Source organism: Monodelphis domestica, chromosome 2 (genome assembly GCF_027887165.1).
Source record: "Monodelphis domestica isolate mMonDom1 chromosome 2, mMonDom1.pri, whole genome shotgun sequence".
NCBI lineage: Eukaryota > Metazoa > Chordata > Mammalia > Didelphimorphia > Didelphidae > Monodelphis > Monodelphis domestica.
This window is the reverse complement of record NC_077228.1, coordinates 122,333,761-122,352,819: the sequence shown is the minus strand read 5'-3', so window position 1 is coordinate 122,352,819 and position 19,059 is coordinate 122,333,761.

Sequence of the window (19,059 nt, the reverse complement as noted above, 5' to 3'; positions counted from 1 at the left end):
GATGAGGTCCTACGTGCAAATCTGGCCTTAGATGCTTCCTAGCTATATGACCCTGGGCAAGTCACTTAACCCCATTGCCTAGCTTCTGCCTTGGAACCAATAGACAGTATTGACTCTAAGATGGAAGGTAAAGGTTTTAAAAATAGATAGATAGATAGATAGATAGATAGATAGATAGATAGATAGATAGATAGATAGATGGATGGATGGATGGATGGATGGATAGATAGATAGATAGATAGATAGATAGATAGATAGATAGATAGATAGATAGATGGATGGATGGATGGATGGATGGATGGATAGATAGATAGATAGATAGATAGATAGATAGATAGATAGATAGATAGATAGATAGATGGATGGATAGATAGATAGATAGATAGATAGATAGATAGATAGATAGATAGATAGATAGATAAAAGTTTGCTATGATTAAGGGGCTATTCTAGAGCTGGAGACATAAAGATAAAGTGAAAAAGAACCCTTGCCTTCAGGGAACTTAAAAGTTCTAGGAAGATTCACTACAAACTGGGCTAGATGAAGACAAGATATCTGAGAGAAAAAGAAAAAGCACTAATTTACTTTTGCATAGCTTTGAAAATCAAAGGCATTTGGTGAGTTATATAATCACACATTTCCATTCTCAACATTAATGTTAACATTATTTATATATATATATGATATATATATAATAATTAACATTTCATCAAAAAACAAAATATCCAAATGTTTATTGTGCTTAGTAGTGAATTAAAAGACTCATGAAGAGAATGACAATTCTGAATCAATAATGAACCTGATTATTCAGCAATCAGCTATTAAGGAACTGGACTTGCAGTTAGAAGAACCCAAGTTTGAATCTGACCTTAGACCCTACCTTCTGGGATGCTGGGCAAGCCCCACTTAATCTCTGTTAGCTGAAGTTTCCTCATCTGTAAAATGGGGAGAGCATACGATAACATTATCTCACAAAGTTTTTGTGAGGATGAGATGAGATAATAAACATAAGAGGCTTTGCAAACCTTAAATGTCGTGTAAATGCTAGGCATTATTATTTATTATTCCATGAAGAAAAACCATATCTCCTTTCAAATACATGGACAGTCTAATTATGTTGTGATCAGACTTTTTCACTTTTTCATAAGAAAAAGCATATTAGCTACAAAATGCAGCTCACAGTTTCCCACAAAATAATGTTTGCAAAGTGCTTTGTCACCCTTAAATCACTACATAAATGTCAAATATTATCATTAGTAATAGACTAAATTGTAAATCCTGAAACCACAAATCCACAAGTTAAAACATTGAAGTCTATGATTTGCTAAATTCAGGGGTTCTTAGACTTTTTGTGTGTCATGGACCCCTTGTACTATCTGCTGAAACTTATGAACTCCTTCTTAAAATACAAAAGTTAAGATGCAAAGTATTTCAAGGGAAATAATTTCTACTGGAAAAAGGATATAATTCTCATTTTTCATCAAAGTTTATAGACCCCCTCAAATCTATGCAGTTATGAAGTTAAGAACCCTAGAATTTTATTATTTCTAAGATTCTTTCCAGTTTTAAATCCTATAATCCTATTGATTTCTACCTATAAAGAAAAAGAGTCAAACAATAGATTAACATATGTTCTTCTTAAAAAGGACTGCCTGAAAAAGCAAGAGAAATTCAGGATTGGTTTCATCTGCAAAATGGGAATAATAATAGTCCCTAATAGGGTTATTAAAACATAAAAAAGTACTTTGCAAATCTTGTAAAGTGCTTTGTAAATGTTAGTTATTATTTTCTTCTTGTTTTCTTTCATTATCCTGGTGAATGAGTAAACGTGTGATTTCACATCAAACTCAAACATTTTCTTTTACTCATTCTAGGCTAAGTCTAAAAAGTGATTAAAGCATAAAACACACTTGGAATCAAAAATTTGGCCAAGGAGAAAGGAAATTAAACTAAGTTAAAATTGCTTTCCAAGGTAAATGGAACAAATATACCAAGAGTCCATGGCTACCTCTACCTGTACTCTCTGGTTTTATTTTTGCACCTAGGCAAACCCTACCTTATGTTCCTAATGAAATCCCAAGTTCAGGCTGCAAATCAGAATTAAATCAAAATAGAGACCTGGAGGGGCATGGAGTTATTATAATTGTCATGGCCTAAAGTCTCATAGATTAATGTGTATCCTTGGAATCAAGGGCATTAGGGAGCTTTAAAGAAACAAGATGGTTATAACTTTGATCTGAGAACCCAGCAACACACAGCAGAGACAAGTATGGGCTCATAGCAATATTGCTGGACTCAATGAGCCAATCAATATTTTCCAGTATTATTATTATATATCATAATCTTATATCCAGTATGTTACCCTCTTAAAAAAAAGCAATGGATGTTGGGTGTCCTTCCCCCGCCCCAGTGATTTTTCTATAACTCCATGCTATTTCCATTCATTCTACTCTATGTTTCCAACTTATATTCTCTATAGAAAAGACATTATGAGCCAAAAAACACAAATCCCATAAAGCTGGAGTGATGCATATAGAGGCATAAGAATTTGTGTGCTTTGCAAATCTGACATTTTCTTGTATCCTCCATTCTGTTTTCATCTACTAAAGGAATTTCTCCCACCATGCCCTCCTATATTTAACTGTATACACCTGCTATAACTTTTCCACACTAGTGGTAAACCATTTACTGGTTTATTGGCTTAAACTCTATTAGGCCTGAGTATAGGAATGTTTTTTTGTTACAAATTTCTCTTGTCTCTCATTTGCTGAAGCAGCCCAGGCAGAACATGGTACAAAATCCCCTTGTTTAAAAATGGGTCTATAAGTAGATGAACTTCAAAGCTCAGCAACGAACTTTGAAGTTCCCTCAACTTCAAAAGCTTTGCCTTGAAGTATGTTATGTAGAGAAAAGCCTACGGAGCTGGCCTTTGTTTTATGTTTGCTAAGAATCGCTTCCTGTGGTGAGAAATAAAAATAAAATAATAAATGGGGGAAAATGTTGGTGGAAGAAAACTTGGGAAGAGAAAGTGAATTTTTCTACTCTTGAAGTAAAAGAGAAAACATGGTTATTTTATAAGAATTCCACAATAATCTCTCTTGGTTCTGGATTTCATCTACAGAAGCATAGAAGCTCTTCCTCCATGAATAGATCCTTTAACAAAATTGCTGAAAAATACAGTGATTCTATTAATTATATGCTTGAAATATTTTCTATATCTCTACATTTTTGTGCTAATAAAATTTCATGAATCTGAAAATATTTTACATGCTTAAAAATCTCAATAATAGGGGGCAGCTGGGTAGTTCAGTGGATTGAGAGCTAGCCCTAGAGACGGGAGGTCCTGGGTTCAAATCTGGCCTCAGACACTTCCCAGCTGTGTGACCCTGGGCAAGTCACTTGACCCCCATTGCCTAGCCCTTACCACTCTTCTGCCTTGGAGCCAATGCACGGTATTGACTCCAAGATGGAAGGTAAGGGTTTAAAAAAAAAAAATCTCAATAACTGAGATAATGCTAGAAATTTTTAAAAGTCATAGATACATAGATTTACCTCTTTTTATCTTAAAAGATTTACCTTTATTTCATCCAAAAGGATTTATCCTTTTTGTAGTCTAAAAAGTTGTAAAATGTTATTTTAAGACAACATGAAACAGAGGAAAAAGAGCAAGGAAAGAACAACATATCTTAGTTTTTAATTAGTAACAATTGTTGACATATTTAGCACTTTACATAAACTATTTCATTTGATCCTTACAAAGCTCTTCTGAGGATCCAATTTTAGATCCTATCCCCATTTTAAGAGATCAGGAAACCAAGAAATAGAGAAATATAATGATTTGCCAAATGGCTTGTTAAGTGTCTTCTGGGATCCTTACCACAGATCTAGACTGTCTCAGACCAGGCATTATGTCTCATCTATTCATCCATCCATCAAGTCCTAACCAGCCTCAGTCACCTTCCTGAAAGGGTCTTGGGTACCTTTACCACATTCTTCTACTCAAAGAATAATAATAAAATTAACACTCTTATAGCTACTAAAAAGCATATGAAACCCTTACACATAATCCCTGTAACTATATAAATCAAAGTTCCCTTCCCAACAACTACTCCTCTAAATGTACTATAATTTGAGAGTCAGATCTGGAGTTGGGAGGACCTGGCTTAAAATCTGGCCTCAGGCAATTCCTAACTGTTTGACCCTGGATAAGTCACCTAGCTCTGATCACCTAGCCCTTACTACTCTTCTCTCTTAGAGTTGATGCTGAAAGAAAGGAAGGATTTTTAAAAAATGTAATCTCTTTGACAGCAGAGACTTTTTTTTCTTAAACCCTTACCTTCTATCACAGAATTGATAATAAATAATAAATATCAATTCTAAGGCATAAGAGTGGTAATTGGAGTTAAATGATTTGCCCAGGGTCACACAGCTAGGAGATGTATGAAGACAAATATGAATCCAGATCCTCCTGAATCCAGGTCCGGCACTTTATCCACTGTAGCTACCCCTAATAGGTTCTTAACATGTGCTTCTCAATTGATTGATTGATTGATTGATTGATTGAGGTCAGACTAAGGAACAATGAACGTCTCCATAATTAGCTATTCTGATCAGACATCCTGTTACCAGGATGTTTCTCAAATACTTGATGTCTTAGAAAAGCCTTCCAGGTATGCACTCAGCTAAGATAGCCCCTTAGAACTCAACATTAGGAGCTCTAATTAAGACTTTTATAGAGACATATCCTCCATCTCTCTCTCTCTCTCTCTTTCTCTCTCTCTCTCTCTCTCTCTCATTCTCTCTCTTTGTCTCTCTCTCTCTCTCTCTCTCTCATTCTCTCTCTTTGTCTCTCTCTCTGTGTGTCTCTCTCTATCTATCTATCTCTGTCTCTGTCTCTCTTTTTCTCTCTGTCTCTATCTCACATGCATACGCATGTGCGCCGTGTCTGCACACACATGTACACATGCTTGTTTCCTAAAGGCTTAAATAACTTCAAGTTCAGATTTCAACAGACCATTCTATAATTCTTACTTGAAGATCCCCAAAGAAATCAATAAAATAACAGTAAATTCACACTGATGACCTTGATGTATGTAACCAATGTGGTTAAGAGGAATGACTTCTGGGAAATTTGAGAATTTTAAGCACTATTTAAAGAAAAACTTTATATTCTATCATATTTGGCTCATTTGAAGTGATGTCATCTTTGGGGAAATGTTGAGTGGTAGATGGAGTGGGAAGAAGTTATGAAGGAATAAAATTTCACTAAGAATCAGTAAAATTCTACACATATTTAATATGCTGTAATTGTGGAAATTGTGTTTTATGCCAGGCCAACAAGAAATGCTCATTTATCTTGTGGAGTCTGCATTTCTTGGGAAGAGAAATACTAGTGATAATATTTTTAAGTTAATTTTTTCACTCTGACCACAAAAAAAGATAAAATTTGATAACATTCCAGAAATGATTCATTGGTGATTTCAAATATATTCCTAATTCCCTTCTGAAGTTTCAGCCTTTTCTTATCCACTAACTATTTTCTGCTACTTGCAAATAGATGCCTATATCTCCCACTCCTTAAAAAAATCACCTGACCTTATCTTACCTCAAACAGATTATCAGATGATAATCTGGTATCTCTTTTTTCACAACCAGTGTCCTACAAAGCTATCTATATTGGTAGTTATTCTTTTCCTCCCTTCCCATTCATTTCTCAACAATATGAAGACTTGGAAAAGAATGCAATAGTTTCCTTCTCCTTCACTTGAATGAAACTGCTCTCTTCAAAGTCACTAATGGTATTTTAATTTTTTTATTTAAATTTTATTTAATTAATTAATTTAGAGTATTTTTCCAATGTTACAAAAAACATGTTATTTCCCTACCCTCTCCCTAATCCCTTCCATAGCTGACTCACAATTCCACTGGGTTTTACATATCATTGGTCAAGACCTACTTCCATATTATTAATATTTGTACTAGGGTGATCATTTAGGGTCTATAATGATATTTTTATTACTAAATCCAATAGCCCTTCCTCAGTCCTCATCCTTTTTGCCCTCTCCAGCATTTGAGACTTGATCATTACTTCCTTCTTGGTACTATCTCTTCCCATTGTTCCTGAGACTCTTAAACAGTGGTTCTTTTAGTCCAAACAATTCCCTCTCCTTTGAAGATTCATGGATGAATGAAAAGCAAATAAAAAGCTAAGTGATTACCATGTGCATAGCACTGTGCTAAGCACTAGAAATACAAATAGAAGAGATAGTGTCATCTCTCAAAGAACTCACATTCTAATGAGAGGCACCAATACCTCTACAACAAGTCAGAGGGAAAGATCTAATAGTCTGTACAATGAAGTTGCAAAGTAGAAGTAAATCCATTTCCACTGATACAACCATATCTCTTTCAGATGTTGAAATACTGGACAGAGCCAAAGAATTTGATGGAAAGAACTTTATTTCCTCTATCTCCGGCCTCATCCCTTCTGCATTGGGGTACCCCAAGATTCTGATCTAGAACTCTCTCTACCCTCTGTTTCAGTAATCTCATAGGTTCCTGTGGATTCAACTTTCACTTCTAGGCAGATACCTCCCAAATATACATATCCAAGCTTCAACTCTCTCCTGAACTTCACTACATCATCTCCAGGTACCTGATTGATATCTCCACTTTGATGATCCACAAGCATCTCAATCTCATGTCCAAACAGAATTTCCTTATGTCTTATCCTAAGGAGAGAGGAACAACCAAATTTGTACTCTCAGTCCAGATACACTGTCCTATTTGCTGTACCTCAACCATGATGCCCCATCTCCCATCTCTGTGCCTTTGCAGTGTCTCTCTCCAACTTCTGGAATGTTATCCTTCCCTACCTCCACCTTTAAGTTTCCCTGGCTTTCTTTCAGATGGCTCAAATCTCACCTTCTCCAACATCCACTTAGCCATAATATAAAAAGGATCCTAAACAAGGATTTAGCATTTAGTTTGGATAGGCATGGCCCCTCTCACTCCATACAGAAACAAATCTGGTCAACAAGGGAAAGTGTGCTTACTTCCATGGTCTTGGAACATCCTCTAAATCTAAAGGAATCTGACTTCATGTGGGTGAGGACTTTTTTATTCTCCTTGATTATCAGAAAGCTCTGTTAAACCAACCTTAGGCTCCTAGAAGTTGCAACAACAGAGAGATGGTTTAAACATAAATCCTCTGGGAAAATCAAGGCATCTGGTAGCTTCCTTATGTTTTAGAGACAGACCTTTTGGACTCATCTACATAGCCAGGGGTGTGGTGCTCACATACTATAACCAATCTGTGTTGGACAAAGGTTAGAAATACAGACATAAGGGGCAGCTAGATAGCTCAGTGATTAAAAAGTCAGGCTTAGGAATGGGAGATACTGGATTCAAATGAAACCTCAAACACTTTCTAGTTGTGTGACCCTGGACAAGTCACAATCCCAATTGCTTAGCCCTTACTGTTCTTCTGGAATTAATGCTTAGTATCGATTATAAGACAGAAGGCAAGGGTTTTAAGTCAGGCATGATATTTCTTCAAGACTCGTGCTTTTGTAGGATAAGTGATCTAATGCTTTATCAAGTACAGCTCAACAAATATTTATTATATGCCTTTGTGTAAGACATTGTGCTAAGTGTAAAAGCAATAGGATTTGGGTTTTGTGGCAATTAGATCAGATTTACTTTTCCTCACAGTTTAACAAATATTTATTAAGTACCAATTTTATCTAGGAAAGTTATCATGGCATGGTGACTAAAGGGATAGCTTTTTAGTCAGGAAAATTTGGGTTCCAATCCCGACTTTGATATAGACTAGTTGTCCAAACATGGGCATATATATCACTTAAAGCTTTCCCACAACCTACCCCAACCCCATGATCCAAGTAGGACTCTTATTTTTAGAATTAAAAAATCAATTTATATGAAGACAACAGTCTTTTATTCTTTTTAATTTTTCCCATGGTTACATGATTCCAAGCAGGACTATTAAAAAACTGTAAATTACTAAAGTTTCCATCTGCTTCTATAGAGGGAGTCTTCCTTCATGCCCATGATACCACAGGTCCATTCCAAAATATAATAACCACTATGCACTAGGCACTAAGGATATAACACCCCACATTTAAGAAGATTACTATAGTAGGAAAAGTATTTGAACAGGAAAAATGATGATACATGGAAGAATGCAATCATTGAAAAAGAGAGGCCAAGCCAAAGTGCAATGAAAATTTTTAGAAGGGAATAGTTGGGGTAGCTAGGTAGCACAATGGGCAGAGTACTAGACCTAGAGTCAGGAGAACCTAGGTTCAAATCTGATCTGACTAGCCCTTGCTGCTTTAGTTTTTTAGAATTAATACCTAAGACATAAGAGTTTATGCAAAACTTTTTTCATTTATTATAGTCAAAGTTTTCAGTTTTAGATTTTGTCATGTTCTCTCTGTCTTCTTTTGACATCAATTCTTCCCTTATCCATAGATCTGATAGTTAACTATGCCATGCTCCCCTAATTAGTTTATGGAATCACTTTATTTCTAAAACATGTGTCCATTCTGGTTTTATCTTAGTCTGCCCTCAAAAAGCTTTCAAACTAATAGAGGTGATAACCATATGTAAGTCATTTAGTACAAGGTAAAATGATATAAAGACTTAGAAGAAAGCAGCATGAAGTAATAAACTTGAAGAGGAAAAGTTGATTTATAACTAGGGAAGTGATATAAACCTAGTTGAATCTTGAGCTAGGTCAAGGAGTTCCAACAACCAGAGAAATGATGGGAAAACAAATAGCAATTAATATCTAACTTCTCCATTCAAAGAGAGAAGAACAGCATTCCTAATGTTTGGTTTCACGTGCTTTCCATAAGAGAGAGATGTGGAGTGAAATGTGCACAATGTAGAGAAATTAAATCACCATCTAAACACTTTTTTAGTGTTCTGAAGGCAGAAAGTAATCTTGGGTTCTTAAAGAGAAATCAGTTAGTAGAGAATCAGTATTTGTAGAGACTGTTCAGACATGCATCTGAGTGACACAAAGTAGGCAGTGAAGAGTCTCTTAAAGAACAATCAACTGAAATCTTTTTAAATCAGCCTTAATTATACCGACAAAAGGAACATGGTGGGAAGACAGATTGAATGCCTACAATGCTTTGCACTTTGCTCCTTCCCAGACTCCCATCAAAATTGTTTGGTTCCTTTAAAATCTCTTCTATATCCACCTCCAAAACATGGGCTGTTTTAAAAATTCTTTTTTGTGTGCCAGTGTTCTTTAACCCAACCCCACACACACACATACACAGATATTCCCCTAACAATCATTTAGTCTTGGCCCACTCAACCTCTTTCCATAGTCTGTTATCATGAGTTTCTCTTAGATTTAACATCGAGCTAATTAACAAACATATACTGATACCTACTCTATGCAGAGTACTAAACTAGAGAACAAAGCTAATGAAGTACAAGACACAGTCCCTTCCCTCTGGGAATTTCTATTCTGATTGAGGGCCAGAATATTTATAAACAATAAAATAATATATGGAAAAATATAAAAATTCTCAGAGAAGTTAGCATCACAGAAAAGACATAGAATAAAGGAGCAATTTAAGTGACCTTAAGAATCTCTCTGAGATAACTAAGTCAACTAGCACTTCTAGTTGTTGGGTTCTCTCAGGAATAACCTTCTCAGAATGAAAGAGTTCTATGGGTCTGAACTACCAAAAATAAAAAATAAAAAAAAATAACTCAATAACCCCCACCGATGTGTTGATCTTTCATTCATCATCCAGGGGACATAATTAGTTCAAAGAAAAGTTATTTACTAAAATAATATGCTAAGAAACAGCTCCATAAAGCTAGGGCACACACTCCACCAAATATATATATAGAATTAATGAAAAAAAAAACTGCCACAAGAGTTCACTAGAGGAAACTCCCCCCTGTGGAGGGAGATGAGTTTTAATCCAGATCTCACATTTCCAGAAATGCTTTCTCAAGATTGACTAAAACATACTTAAAAGAAAGATAGATAAAATCAGTTAAGTCTTTTGCTTTATTTGTTCAGTGTAAAATGAGGAGCTTGGAATTTATTAGAGTATTGATAATAAAGAGAATTATAACTAAATATTTTTTTCTTGTCCATCTAAAGTAAATGCTGGCTATCTCCTTGGAAGAAGATTTAGTGATTATGATTCTGTCTTCCTTGGTAAATACTTTATAAGAGAGTGTTTCACTCCATGAAATATCAAACAGAATTAATTTGCTGACAGTTTCAATTCTAATAGACATAAAACTGCAATGAAAAATAGCATGTGGGCTTCCCATGGTGTGGCCAAGACAAATAATGCTAGAAATCTGATCACATTGAAAATTAACACTGTTCTTGCATTGTTCCCCAACTAAATAAATTTGTTTCTAATCAAAAATAATTTCTTCTATTAAAGGACTTGTTCATACAACAGAGGAATGAATAGATATCTTTCTAAGGAATTAAATCATTACTTTCCTGGAAGTTTGCCCTAGAAAAAAACTGAACTAATTTCATGGTTTATGTGAGCAGCCTCCTCCATGAAATTCTTTTCTGATGCCCCCTCATGGAATGGAGGTATTAGATAGCTTTGGGTTTCTACCAAGCTGGAAAAGCTGCAGTGATTGTAATAGCTTTGGCAACAGATTAAGATTGTTAAGTGAGAATCTCATCACCTATTGGCTGTCTACAGAGTGATGAAATGTTTGGGGCCTGGAAAGTCCAGGAAACTAAAAAAAGTAAGAAACAGTAGTATTTTATGAGATTTTTGACTACTGCAAAAATAAAAATTATTGTGTTTTATGCACTCGCTAGTTTGCTGAGGATGAATTGGAAGAAAAAGAATTTGGTACGACTCAAATTGAACTGGCATACACTGTGATACTTGGTGACTTCAGTACAAAGCTAGATAACAATGGGAAGGAATGAGTTGGATAGCAGGGTTAAGGAAAGAAGAATGCAGATGGTCAATGATTAGATTACAAAAAAAGTCTCACACCTCTATATCATGAACACTTTCTTTAAGAAACTAAGTGGGAGTGTAGAAAGTTAATATTAATCTGTATCTCTTTTTTGGCTCCCAAAACAACCTTCTGATTTTAAAACACAAAAAATTGTTTGATCTTAAGACTGATATTATGAACTGGCTTCCTCCCATTTGCTGAGGTAGGGTGGAGACAGGTTCTTTGTTTTTCTGTAAATAAGCCTCCTGGGTGATGAAATAATTAAATGAGCCAGGCAGTGCCAGATGAAGATAAGTGTACATGCATTGTGCAGACTGGTCTGGAAGACCTGCCACCTGTCCTGATTGAGGTCTGAATCCTCTTATCAGAGAAGCTCAGGAAAGGGATATCACAGAGCATAAATTGATGGATGGAAGAGGAAGTGAGGCTCTTTCCTTGGAATTGTGGACTTAGAAGTGTACCTGGTCTGGTTCAAGCCTGGCTCAACAAGCTCTCAGAGGAGATGGTTTAAAGAACTAGTCAGTCACATATGGTTCATGCTTCTCTCTTTCTTTAGCTCACTTTTTGTATTTAAATATATTATAATTATAAAATTAAGACACAGAGATTCCAGAGAATTTTAATCATAACACGAGAGTCTTGCATGGAGAGAACTAAATAACATTGTAAGAAATAAAATAGAGTTTGGCATGCATTGGTGGCTTGAGTATGGTAGAGAGCAGGTAGACTGGTAAGCAGAATGCTATGAGCTTCAGGCTGGGGCAGTAAGCCTTAGGTACCCTCATCAAGTGGAAGATTGGTGGCAAACAGTGGACAATACACAATGATCTAGTAATGGGTCTGCAGACCCAAGCCTACACACCAAAGAGATCTTCCTATAGAACACTTAGAAGAATCAAGCTTTTCCATAACCAGAATTGATCCTGGATGAATTAAATGATACTAAGAAGTTTATAAAAACAGTAAGAAAAAAATCTTACATGAAGAAGTGAACTCTCAAAAAAATTTTTTTAGGATGATACAATCCCTAGAGAAGCATTACATAAATTAGAGAACTTGGGACTCTGACATAAAGATTCCAGAAGAATATGATGGAATTTGTTTTTCAAATATACACGTGTAGGAGAAATCTGTTCTCAGGATGGTACAATTGCAGTTACATTGGCTGAATATCAAGTGATCCTACTAAAGGATATCCTTTTGGCAAAGAACAAAGAGAAAAAACCAAACTATTTGCCCAAGTTGACCATTGAAGAATATATTACAGCTTCCTGTCTTACTTTAACAAGTGGGAATGATATTGCATCCCATCAAACCAGAACAACTTACAGTGAAGATCAGAATTTCTACTTCTTAAATGGTTCCAAGACCTAGATCATAAATGATAGGTTAGCCAGTAATGTTTGCCAGGATTTGATTCTTGCGTTTCTAAAAAGGATAAAATAACATCATTCATCATAGAAAGAAAAATTAATCAAAATTAATAACTCATGATAAATCTAATAATTATAAAAGAATTCTGGTCTCTATAATTCATGAAATTGACTTTGAAAATACAAAAGTACTCCTTGAAAATGTAATTAGAGAAATAGTAGACAGACAATATAGGGATGAAAGTCCTGTTGTTATTGTTCAGTTGTTTCAGTCATGTCTAATGCTCTGTGATCCCATTTTGGGTTTTTTCTTGGCAAAGATACAAGAATACTTTGCCATTTCCTCCTCCAGCACATTTTACAGATGAGAAAACTGGGTTAATTAGATTTAAGTGACTTGCCTAGAATCTCACAACTAGTTAGAATCTGAGGCCAGTTTTGAACTCAGGAAAATGAGTCTTCCTGATTCTTTTTTTTTAAACCCTTACCTTCCATCTTGGAGTCAATACTGTGTATTGGCTCCAAGGCAGAAGAGTGGTAAGGGCTAGGCAATGGGGGTCAAGTGACTTGCCCAGGGTCACACAGCTGGGAAGTGTCTGAGGCCAGATTTGAACCTAGGACCTCCTGTCTCTTGGCCTGGCTCTCAATCTGCTGAGCTACCCAGCTGCCCCCGAGTCTTCCTGATTCTAAGCCCAATGTTCTTCTATCCATTGTGCCAGGTAGCAGCCCAGATGATAGGAATATGATAAAATTGGAAGTCCTAAAGAGAGGACAGGTTGGCATGAGAAGTTTAGTTGATCAAATGACCAAGAAATTGATTAGAATGCCAACAGAATATACTTTTATACCAGAAAATCCAACCAACTTCTAAGTGAATTTGGATGAATTTGAAGAAAAGTTTTCCCCAATAGTCAAAAAAAACTATACACAGAGACTACATAAGGCCCATTTTATTGCACAGATGTTGGATAGACCGGGTTTGCATGATTACCCTGTGGAAGCAGCCATGGTAAAGATGTTGAGTTCAGCCTAGATCTGTGAGTAAAGCCCTACAAACTTTCGCAGGTCTAGGACACATGAAAGATTACCTGTCTGAGTGCTCTCTCCAGAACTCTGTGGATTTTTAAGGGAACCAATGCGATCCCTTTACCTGTATGTTGTTCAACAAGACTTTAATATTCAAGCAGTCTTATAGGAAAAGTCAGACAGTGAAGGTGTTGGAGAGTAACAGATATTGGATAAATTTGGAAATAAGCTAGATAGGATGGTTTAATGGGTCTTATTGGAAGAAAAAGACTGGTGTGTCCCAGCATGGGAGAGAACACAAGCAAATTGGGGAAAAATTTATATAATTTGAGTAGAACAACTGAAGTGCAGCTGAGACAGTTTGGTAAGACTTATTGTGAAAGGACAGAAGGCCGTGAAGTAAATGACATTCTTATTAACCTCTATGCCATGACAGCCATTTGGGCAGGGAGATGAGTACCAGACCTGGAGTCAAAAAGACTAATCTTTCTGAGTTCTAATATGACCTCAGACACTAGCTATGTGTGATCCTGGGCAAGTCACTTAATCCTGTTTGCCTGTTTCTTATCTGTAAAATGAGGTGGAGGACAAAATGGCAAACCAGTATTTTTGTCCCATCAAAAAAAAAACAAAAAAAACCCAAATGGCATCACAAAGGCTCAAATATGACTGAAATGACTGAACAACATGGCAGTGATCCTCTCTAGAACTAGTAATTGTCTCTTATAATCAGAGAGATGCAAATCAAAACAACTCTGAGGTATCACCTCACACCTAGCAGATTGGCTAACATGGCAGCTATGGAAAGTAATGAATGCTGGAGGGGATGTGGCAAAGTCGGGACATTAATTCATTGCTGGTGGAGTTGTAAATTGATCCAACCATTCTGGAGGGAAATTTGGAACTATGCCCAAAGGGCGATAAAAGACTGTCTGCCCTTTGATCCAGCCATAGCACTGCTATGGAATAATAAGGAAATAATAAGGAAGAAGACATGTGCAAGAATATTCATAGCTGTGCTCTTTGTGGTGGCCAAAAATTGGAAAATGAGGGGATGCCTTTCAATTGGGGAATGGCTGAACAAATTGTAGTATATGTTGGTGATGGAATACTATTGTGCTCAAAGGAATAATAAAATGGAGGAATTCCATGTGAACTGGAATAACCTCTAGGAATTGATGCGGAGTGAGAGGAGCAGAACCAGGAGAACATTGTACACAGAGACTGATACACTGTGGTACAATCAAATGTAATGGACTTTTCCATTGGTGGCAATGCAGTGATCCTGAACAAACTGGAGGGGTCTATGAGAAAAAACACTATAAACATGCAGAAGAAAAACTATGGGAGTAGAAACACTGAAGAAAAGCAACTGCTTTACTACATGGGTCGAGGGGATATGATTGGGGATGTAGACTCTAAATGAACATCCTAGTGCAAATACCAACAACATGGAAATGGGTTCAGATCAAGGACACATGTGATACCCAGTGGAATCGCGCATCAGCTATGGGAGGTGTGGAGGAGGGGAGGGAGGAAAAGAAAATGATCTTTGTTTCCAAGGAATAATGTTTGAAATTGACCAAATAAAAAAATAATGTTTAAATAAAAATAAAAATAAAAAAACTAGTAATTCTGTCCCCATCAGACTATAAAACAATATTAATCAAGTTCTGTTCATAAATACTTTAACAGTTATAAAAAAATTTTACATGTCTTATTTAGAAAAAAATACTTCTGAAAATCTGGATGAACACATTTAAAAAGCTGCACAGTAGATACTGTGTACATAGGACTTTATGCTCTTCCCTTAGAAAAAATAAACTGATGACTAGAAGAAAGTATTCATGGAATCAAATATATGAATATGATTAATTATGCCATTAACTGAGTTAGCATATAATTTTACATATGTCTGACTTATAATGACACTTGACTTTTTTCACTGAATAAAGAAATTAATAATTTAAAAGGAACAAAATCAATTTCATTTTAACATTCAGGAAAGGACTTATTATTCATATGGAATTATGCTTAGGTCTTCCATCTGGTTATAATAAGACCATCAACATGTCAGAGTTAAGAGAAGAACAAGAAAAAAAAAACCTAAAAATATAATAACAATAAAAAGACTTGGAATAGAGTTGAAACAACTTAACCCTGAACCATTAAATAAGCAATGGAAAATGGAAAATGGAAATGGACAACAGAAATGACATTAACAACAACTCTAACAATTTTATTCAGAAGTTCAACCAATATAAGCTATTTGCTCCCCGCCAAAAAATCTAAGAAGACATCTCAGTAAGCAAATGTCTGACAGTTGACAAATAGAGAGAGATGATTGCTAAAAGTAATACCAGGTTCAAATATAAACTCATTTGTAAAATCTTACAAAAAAGAATGATAGATAATTATAAGTATAATTTCATAAAACAAGAAAGAAGCAGTAGACAGCAAAATCAGTTGAAAGATAGCTTGGCAAGATATGCAACTAAGAAATTCTATCTCAAGGAATTTCAAAGATGAAAACAGAAAGATTACATATAGAAGAAAAATAAAAATGATTTGGAAATAATCATTGTAACAAATTGTGCTTTCCAATGAGGGCAACAGAAACTTAATAAAGGGTTCTGCCATTATAGTACCAGATATGCTTATAGAAGTAGAAATCACACACACACACACACACACCAAAAAAACACAGGTCAAACAACTGGATTGGATTGAGAATATATCAAAGAATTCAATGTTGGAGGGGGCAGAACTATGAGGATACTGATGGACATATATAAAATTTATCTAAAAGACAGGAAATACAACAGATTTGAAAAAAATCTTGACTTCCATTAATACAAAAAAATGTAGCTGAGAAGCATAACTATTGACTTAAATGCCTCCTCTCTCATATAGTTAAAAGTGTGCATAAAGACCATCTTTCTAGAGTATTTTTTGATGAGTGAATTAGTACAAGAAGAAGAACTGAAGTGAATAAGCATTTAAGATTCTTTGGAAGATACAACAAAAGTGCCCTCATTCAACTATCTATGACAATAAACATCAAGCAGATTGAATGACTGGGAGATGCATGTTTCCAAAAATATCTGCCACGCTAATGGAGGAGATCTAGAATAGTAAGTTAAAGAGGGATTCCTTGTGGATAGTGATATTATCCAGATGTGTCTCCGTGAATGACTGTCATCTAGAACATTACAGAGCCTCCTAGAAGCAATCTGTAATCATTTAAAGGTGTTTGGTCTGTCCCTTTATGCAATAAAGATATAAGTGACTGAAAAAGATCCATTTCCTAGATTTCACCATGTGTTTTAGCTCAACATTCTATGAAACTGAAAGGATGTCCATCATTTGGAGAATGGCTGAACAAGTTGTGATATACGATTGTCAAAGAATTCTTTTGTACCATAAGAAATTACAAACAAGGGGGCAGCTGGGTAGCTCAGTGGATTGAGTGTCAGGCCTAGAGACGGGAGGTCCTAGGTTCAAGTCTGGCCTCAGACACTTCCCAGCTGTGTGACCCTGGGCAAGTCACTTGACCCCCATTGCCTAGCCCTTACCACTCTTTCTGCCTTGGAGCCAATACACAGTATTGACTCCAAGACAGAAGGTAAGGGTTTAAAAAAAAAAAAAGAAATGACAAACAAGATAATCACCAAAAAACCTGAAAAGATGTATATGGATTGATGCAAATTGAAGTGAGCAGAATTAAGGTAACATTATATACAGTAACAACAATAATGTATAAATGATCAACTGTGAATTACATAAGTAAAAAGCAAGAATCCAGGATAATTCCAAGGGATTCATTATGAAAAAGGAGGGATAGCTACCCCCATAGAAGAAACAAGAATATGAATGAAGATTGAAGCAGATCATCTTTCACTTTATTTCCTCCAAGAATTTTTCTCTAGCAGAAGCAATATATCTTGTATCAGTATCACAACATGGCAAAGAGAAATATGTATTGTATGATAATACGCATACAGATTTTATAATATTGTCTGCCTTCTTGGGAAGGGAGAAGGTTGAGAGGAAGGAAAAAATAAGATTTTTGAATATAGCTAATGTGATAATTTGTTTCCCTTAGATAAGCATATTTATTATAATTTATTACATATTTAAAATAAATTAAATATATTATGTTATATATTCAATTATGTTGTGTTTTTAAACCCTATGCTTTTAAAAAAGTATATATATATATAAATGTATATACATACACATATGCATCTTTTTCTACTCTCTAATCCCAGATATATGTGTGTATTTGTGTGTGTGTGTGTGTGTGTGTGTGTGTGTGTGTGTATGACAGTAAAAATGCGAAATCAGTCAGGTCCAGGACTGAACAGGAGAAGAGTGGTCTTGAGTATTTCAAATCTCCTTTACTGGCCCCAAACTTCCTATGAAAACGAAGGTCTATGGCTTAAATATTCATCTTTTTTTTGGTGTCTCCATGTAAGAGATATAGGGTACAACTGCTTTGGAAAAATGAAAATGAGTTTCACACAGAAGTCAATAAAGTTCCAGCATAGTATTGGTCTGTTCAAGTTCGTGTCCAGAGGTAGCATGACTTTTGACTGAATCCTCAGCACAGCTTCTGCTAGCCTGGATCCACTCCTTGGGGCATTGATGGTGGGTTGGCCATAACCCTTGACCTGAACCCCTGACTCTAGGGTACTAAAATACCAGATGCCCAATATTCCATCCTCCAGGCAGAAATCTGTGGTCTCCAGTGGTGAACTTGTGCATCACATATTTTATAAGCATTCTACTTAAGTTTTCACCACCACTGATTTTATAAGACAACTCCAGCCTTACTTAGCAGACTTCTTTCTGAAAATGAGAAAATGGAATCTTATGAAACATACACAGCAGGAACAACCAGCAAGACAAATAAACCTCTCTAATATCCCTGAAAGCTTTTAGTTCATCAAGCCTCATTATGGTGGGAGTATTTAAGTGCTACATCCAGGACATGGTGTTCAGAGGCTATCCTGCATAAAAGACATAATCTCATAGGTACAGAATAAAATGTTCATCACTTTTACTTCAATTGTCAACCACCATCACTATGGATACACTTAAACAGAGGCATCACTGTAACAAGTCTAAAAGCAAGTCCATCTTCCCTATTCCTATCCAAGGTCATCTTGAAACCATGATGAAATGTATAAATCTCCAATGGTCCAAACAAAGGTCCTAAAATGTTAGGAGATCTTAGAGAACACTTCCCCCAATCCAATCCCTTATTTTACAGATGAGGAAAGTGAGACACAGAAACATGAAAATATTTTGAACTTTTTAATGTATTTACACCTCATAATTAAGCCAACATGGGGCAGCTAGGTAGCACAGTAGATAGAGCACCAGGCATGGATTCAGGTGGTACTGGATTCAAATGAGGCCTCAGACATTCCCTTGTGTGACCCTGATCAAATCATTTAATCCCCATTAGCCCAGCTCTTGCCCTTCTGTTTAGAGTTGTTACTAAAACAGAAGTAGGGATTTAAAAAAAATAAAATAATCCAACACTACAAATTAAGCCTTGACTTATTGTTGTGTTGATTATGTAGAATTAAGAAAGTAATAGAAAAAGGTTTAATAATGCAAATTAAACTTAAAGGTATGTTATGGTTTTCTGAAA